The following is a 6,701-nucleotide window of genomic DNA, read 5'->3' on the forward strand; positions in this document are numbered from 1 at the left end:
GAGGTTTGAGGCAAGACGATCCCTTGTCTTCATTGCTGTTTGTGATTGTTATGGAGGTTTTCAGTAGAATGCTCGAGAAAGTTGTGGGAAAAGATTTGATAAGGGATTTTACGATTGGACACTTACAGGTTTCCTATTTGCTATTTGCAGATGATACACTGATTCTATGCGATGCAGATGATGAACAATTCAAGAACTTGAGTCAGCTACTTCTATGCTTTGAAAAGGTGTCGGGATTGATGATTAATTTGGGAAAATCTGAGGCTATTCCAGTGGGAGAGGTTGCTAATGTGGATGAGTTGGCCAATATATTGAGTTGTAGAGTTGTGCAGTTGCCCTTTTCATACCTTGGGCTTCCTTTAAGGGCAAGATTTAAAAGTAAACATATCTGGAATGAAATTGTCGAAAGGGTAAAGAAGAGGTTTGCGAGGTGGAAGCGTTTGTACCTTTCGAAGGGAGGCCGCCTTACTCTCATTAAATTCACCCTCTCTAATCTCCCTACTTATTTTTTGTCACTGTTTTCTATTCCTGTTACAGTGATAAATAGATTAGAGAGGATTCAAAGGGAGTTTCTCTGGGTAGGGTTAGGGGAAGAGAGGAAATTTCATTTGGTTAATTGGGGTGTGGCCTGTTCTCCTGTGAAGATGGGAGGTCTTGGATTGAGGGGCCTTGTTCTGTTTAATAAGGCTTTATTGGGCAAGTGATTGTGACGATTTGGAGTGGAGAAGGAGAGTTTTTGGAGAGAAATCATAGGAGCGAAGTATGGCGTAATGGAGGGAGGTTGGTGCTCAATAGAGGGTCGTGGATCTTATCGGGTGAACTTGTGAAAATATATTCTACGAGGATGGAATGACTTTCGGGATAAATTGACTTATGTGGTGGGGAATGGCAATAGTATCAGATTTTAAGATGATTGTTGGTGTAGAGATCACCCGCTAAAGGCACGATTTCCTTCTTTACATCGCATTACTTTGGAGCCTTCCGCTATGGTGAATGATATACTAGCCATACATAATGGAAGTTACAACTGGAATATTGCTTTTGAAAGGGGTTTACAGGATTGGGAATTGGATGATTATGCACTATTTTTGACCTCCTTGCACGATGTGCATATTCAGGTAGGAGAGGGTGATCGTAGCAGGTGGAAGTTGGCACGGAATGGTATTTTTTCAGTTCGCAATTATTTTAAATCCATATTGGGACCGGTGGAGAGTACAATTCCTTGGAAGATGGTCTGACAATGTAAATTGCCTCCACGAGTAGCTTTCTTATTATGGATGGTTGTGAAAGGATAGGCATTAACGGTGGATAATCTTCGAAGAAAATGCTTTTATGTTACCAAGTGATGTTATATGTGTAAAAGAGATGGAGAAACGATTGACCACTTGTTCATCCATTGTGATGGTGTTCGTTGGCTATGGAATGATATTCTTGCTTCCCAACATTTGGCTTGGGTGTTGCCTAGGTGTATAGAAGACGTGATGTGCGCATGAAGGATAAAACTTCGAGATAATGATAGTAGGATTATATGGAATCTTATTCCGAGATACATTGTATGGTGTTTATAGAGAGAGAGAGGAACAATCGCTGTTTTGAAGACCAAACAAAAATAACAGAGCAGTTTAGAAAATTATTTTATATGACTTTGTATGCTTGATTTAATGCTGCAGCCACCGATCATATAGAAGGACTGTCTAGCTTCATGTCGTTTCTTTCTTGTTTAAATTGATTATACACCTCCCATGTATTATCCTTTAATTAATAAAATTACCTGATTACTCATAAAAAAAATTACGCCAATGTTACAACAGTAGACTAGTTGAGACACGATGACATGCAAGGGACTATTTTCAAGGTTCAGTTAGCTAATTTACTTTTAACGAATTTTCAAATTTACCGTACATTATCTTTTAACATTGTTGATGTTAAAAAAAAAAAAAAAAAAAAAAATTTATAAACTGAAAGTTTGTCTACTTCAATGTGCATTATCCAAATGTAACAGATGCTCATCCATTCACAAAAATTTGGTGGCACATTATTCAAGTGTATGTATTTTAAATCTGCAAATACTGAATTTTAGATAGAGCAGATTTTGGTCAACATTGGCATTTTGGAATAACAATTACAAATTTAGGACACATGGCATTGCCTTAGCATCAAACATGGGCAGGATGTCTAAGAATAACTGCAGTATAAAATATGAAAAAAAAATAACCAATAATACTCATCTAGATTCTAGCATTTGAACGTCGAACGAGAATTCAATGGTTGATTGTTTCTGTTCATAATATTTTGTAGCGTATATGGGTGTTTTCAAGTATTTCCATGTCATTAATTGCAATGCAAGGCAATATCCTTTAAAAAGAGTAAAAACATCGAGGTCACTTAACTTTCAACGAAGTTCACTTTAGTCACTGATTTTTTTATTTTATTTATTTATTTATTTTTCTGTTTTAACTTGATGACTCAGTTTTCCTTTTTGACATCACTAAAATGGGCTTCAGTTAATTAAACTTACAGATTGTCCTACATGTCAGCTTGTGACATCATATATTCTCTTTGCCACATTGGATAATCCGTTAATTTTAGTATCAGAAGCTAACTAGGTGATATAACTGAAGCAGAGAGTAACTTTGATGACCAAAGAAAAGTTGAGGACCAACTTTTAACTCCATTTAAAATCTTGGTTAAAATAAAGGAAAGAAGGTATAATAGAGTAAACAAGGAGTGTAATTTTGGGTTTTCCATAAGAAAGTATAGACATCTTTAATACCTATTGGGATTGCCTACCGTCATAGCTCGAATTAAAACTGGCGTCAACAGAAGATTCTCTATTCCACATCCCGTAATCATCCTCCGTGGCCCAAACTGCATCGTCGACCGGCCCAGATCCCCAATTCTCATTGACACCATTTCCGGAGTTCCCTGATAGGACTTGTACTACATTTCCACCAGAAAATGCATTTTCTTGACCGTAATCCATTACCAACTCGGAATCTACAAGCCCAGATTTATTACCAAATCAAGAGAAATTCGAAAGAAAAAAGATGAACACAAAACCCTAACAGTTTAAAGAAAAAGAGGATTCGAGGATTCTAGCTAATAAAAGGTAACCCCACACAACCTAGCATTCAGTACCCTCTCAAAAGCATATTGGGTCCAAAAATAAGCAAAATTGTAACATATCAAACCAAATTAACACAACCAACCAATTGCAATAAATGTAATGATAATAAATTCGGATAATTTCACATTCCTGGCTTTTCTTGATGAATAATACTACAAAAACTCTTTAAAAAATCCAATCTTTTTGAAAAATTAGGTTAACAAGAACATGGGTAAAGCAAGAAATCAAGAAAATATAGCAGAGAAAAAAAGATACTCACTAAAGTCTGATGTGGGCTTCAGATCTCGAACTACGAAACTGTATCAGGAAACTACGATTTATATATAACTAGAATTCATCCAAAAGAAGTGAATTTGTTTTGAAGGAAAACGGTGCTGCGGATTATTAGAGTTAGAAAAGGAGAAAAGAGTGAAAAATTATAAATATTTGTTGTTATCCTCAGTAGGCACATTAATTACCATAAACGCTATTTGGTTCGAATCTACGATGATAGATCGTGTTGGGTCCTTACAAGTCGTAGCTATGCTCGTGCCCAAACATTGCAAGTTTTAGAGCGGAATGATACAGTTTTGCTACAAATACAGAAAAAATTGACAAAACTTTTACATAAAAATACTTGGCAAATTTTCATTAATTTTTAACACAACAAACATAAAAATTATACCATACAGATAATGTCAACACTGCACCTGTATAATTTCTGTCAATAATTCCTTATACCTATGGAATTATTCGAAGTGATATGGGACTTCCATGTACTGTGACCAACGTGCTTGGTATATATTTATGCTCTAACTTGTCTAATTTTTAGGGCTTAAACGCCTTTGGACACCCCCTGTTGTCCAGAGGGTTATGTGGCGAGGGGCCAAACATGACTAATTTGAAAAGTAACAAATGATTATATATATACTGTAGTTACGGTATCAAACATTTCACTCTGCTGTAGATTTGATTCAAACATTTCATTTGTACTACCCACGATACCAAACTTTTTTGAAATTCGAACTTGAAGTGCGAATGGATGTTTGACTATTAGTTGACCATTATAGTAAATTTTGACCAATTTTTAAAAGGACAACAATAATTTTATCATTTTAATATAAAAATAATAATTAAATCAAAAAACAAAAAACCAAATTAAATCCCCCCAACCCCAAGACCAAACACACAAAGACAGTAGTGCTATCAATCGAAGCTCTCCTGCCCCATCCCATAAACACTAGCCAAAGCTCGTGAAAAACCATTTTGCTCTTTTCTTCTCTCTATCTCTACTCTCTCACACAGATCCACATGCCCAATAGAGATCTCTTGGAGTGCCTAATTTGGTGAAGAGCTGGCTACAAAATTTGTGACTAGAGAAGCTCCGTTTCCTTTGAATTTGGATGTCAAATTGGAGATTTTTGAGTTTTATTTCCAAAACTAGCACGAGATTTTGGCTTTTCAGTTGGAGAATATGGGGAAGATGGACCTAAAACTGAAGAATTTATTGCTAATTTCAAGAAAATAATTTGTGGGTTTTGACATGTTTTTATCAGAACAAAATCAAGAATGGTTGGGAGATAGTCTGTAGGGTATCCGTTAATCTACCTATTAACATTTTGGATCACATACAAAGGACTTTTAGAACCAAACTGTGATTCGAAGAAATTTGTGGAAGAAAATCACATTTTCTGAAATTGTGATGTTCAAAGAAATTAGTATAGTTTTCGATATTTTTGGGTTATATTTTTATGTGATTCTTGGTGTTAATCGAAGAAGATGGCGACAGTGTCAGCGTTGGAGCAGATCTAGGAGGTGGGGAAAGAAGAAAAATCTTTTTTTTTTTAATTACTATAAGATTATTTCATGTGAAATAATATAAAAGTACCATTTTACCCTTTCTACATCGATCAAAAAAGGTCAAAAAATTTCTTTCTACATCGGTCAAAAAAGGTCAAAAAATTTTAAATGGTCAAAATGGATGTTTTCCATTTATTTGGACTTCAGATGCCAATTTTTAAAAAAATTGGTGTTGTGACTGGTACAAGTGAAAGGTTTTGATCAAGTTTGCAACAAAGTGAAAGATTTGGTACCGTGATTACAATTTTTCCTATATATACAAAAAGAAGGAATTGCATATAATAATAATAATAATAATAGAGAAAAATTCATAACTAATAGGTTAAAGTATTATCCATTTCAAAAGAAGAACAAAAGGTTTCAAATTTCAAAAATTAAATATTTATTAAAATTTATTTATAATTAATTAATAAATTATATATTATATATTTTATTTATTAAATATAAGAAAGATTGTAGCAATGGTTCCTAACTTTTCGCTTTTTATAAACTTTATTATAACCTTCAATGTATTCAAATAGAGGTTCCTAACCTTTGAGAAATAAACACCTAGGGATTCAAATTAATGGAAACCTTCAAGTTGACCATTAGTTGATCAAATAAATTGATTTTGACCAAATTTGGTAAGGACCACGAAATGGTAACTTAGTCAAGCCTAGATTATAAAAAATAAAAAATAATATAAACAAATAAATAACCAAAAAAATCAAGAAAAGAAATAAAAAGAAGGTGTCTCCTTCACTTCACCCACCCCACTCCCATGGTCATACCCCTAAATATCAACCACAAGCATCGCCACCTAACACCGTCACAACATTCGACACCATTGTCGGCATCAAACCAAGGGAGCTACAAGTACTTGCATTTTGCATTCCAAGCACTATGCATCTTTTTCAGAAAACCGATTGAAACCTGAATCCCCAATTTTAAGAACCCTCAAACTAAAAAAATCATCGTCTTTTTTTATTGTCTGTTGCATTTTCTTCACTTCCCCCAACAATGGCGGCAACAAACCTCCTCTCTCAAACCGCTACAATCCATCCCACAAAATCAATGAAATCCCCATTTACTTGGTTTCCCATAAAACCCATTTCATCCTTCATACTCAAGCCTACTTCAAGAATCGCCTCTCTGTGCACACAGATCGTTTTGTCCCCCGTCAAGCCCACAACTCAGAATTTCCAGCGTTGTTTCATGAATCTAAAGATGGGTATTTTTATTGTGAGGGAAATAAAGTTCAGGTGGGAGATTCTTTATGTTGGAAAAGTAAAAATTCTAGTGGAGTTAGAGAGAGAATGAAGGCCTTGATCATTAAATTATTTTATTTATATAATAGCAAATGGAGTAGATTTTTTGTGCTATTGTTTGAGATGTTGGTTTTGGTTTGCAATGGTGGCTGGTGATGTCCAGAAGTAGCGGGTGGTGGTCGACGAGTTGTTTTTGGTTTTGGTTTGGAGGTGGATGGAGTGTGAGGTGGGTGAGATCTAGAAGAATATGATTTTTTTTTTCTTTTCTCTTTTATTTTATTTAGTTTTTTTATTTATTTATGGTTTTAAAATTATTTTTATGTATATAATAGAAAAGTTACCACTTTACCCATTTTAATTTGGTCAAAATTAATCAAAGTCCACTTTTATTGGTTAATTAGACTATTTCCATCCATTTGAATTCCAGGTGCTTATTTCTCAAAGGTTAAGAACCTCTGTTGGCACACATAAAGATTAGGGTAAACTCT

This window comes from Olea europaea, chromosome 3 (genome assembly GCF_002742605.1).
Source record: "Olea europaea var. sylvestris chromosome 3, O_europaea_v1, whole genome shotgun sequence".
NCBI classification, from domain to species: domain Eukaryota; kingdom Viridiplantae; phylum Streptophyta; class Magnoliopsida; order Lamiales; family Oleaceae; genus Olea; species Olea europaea.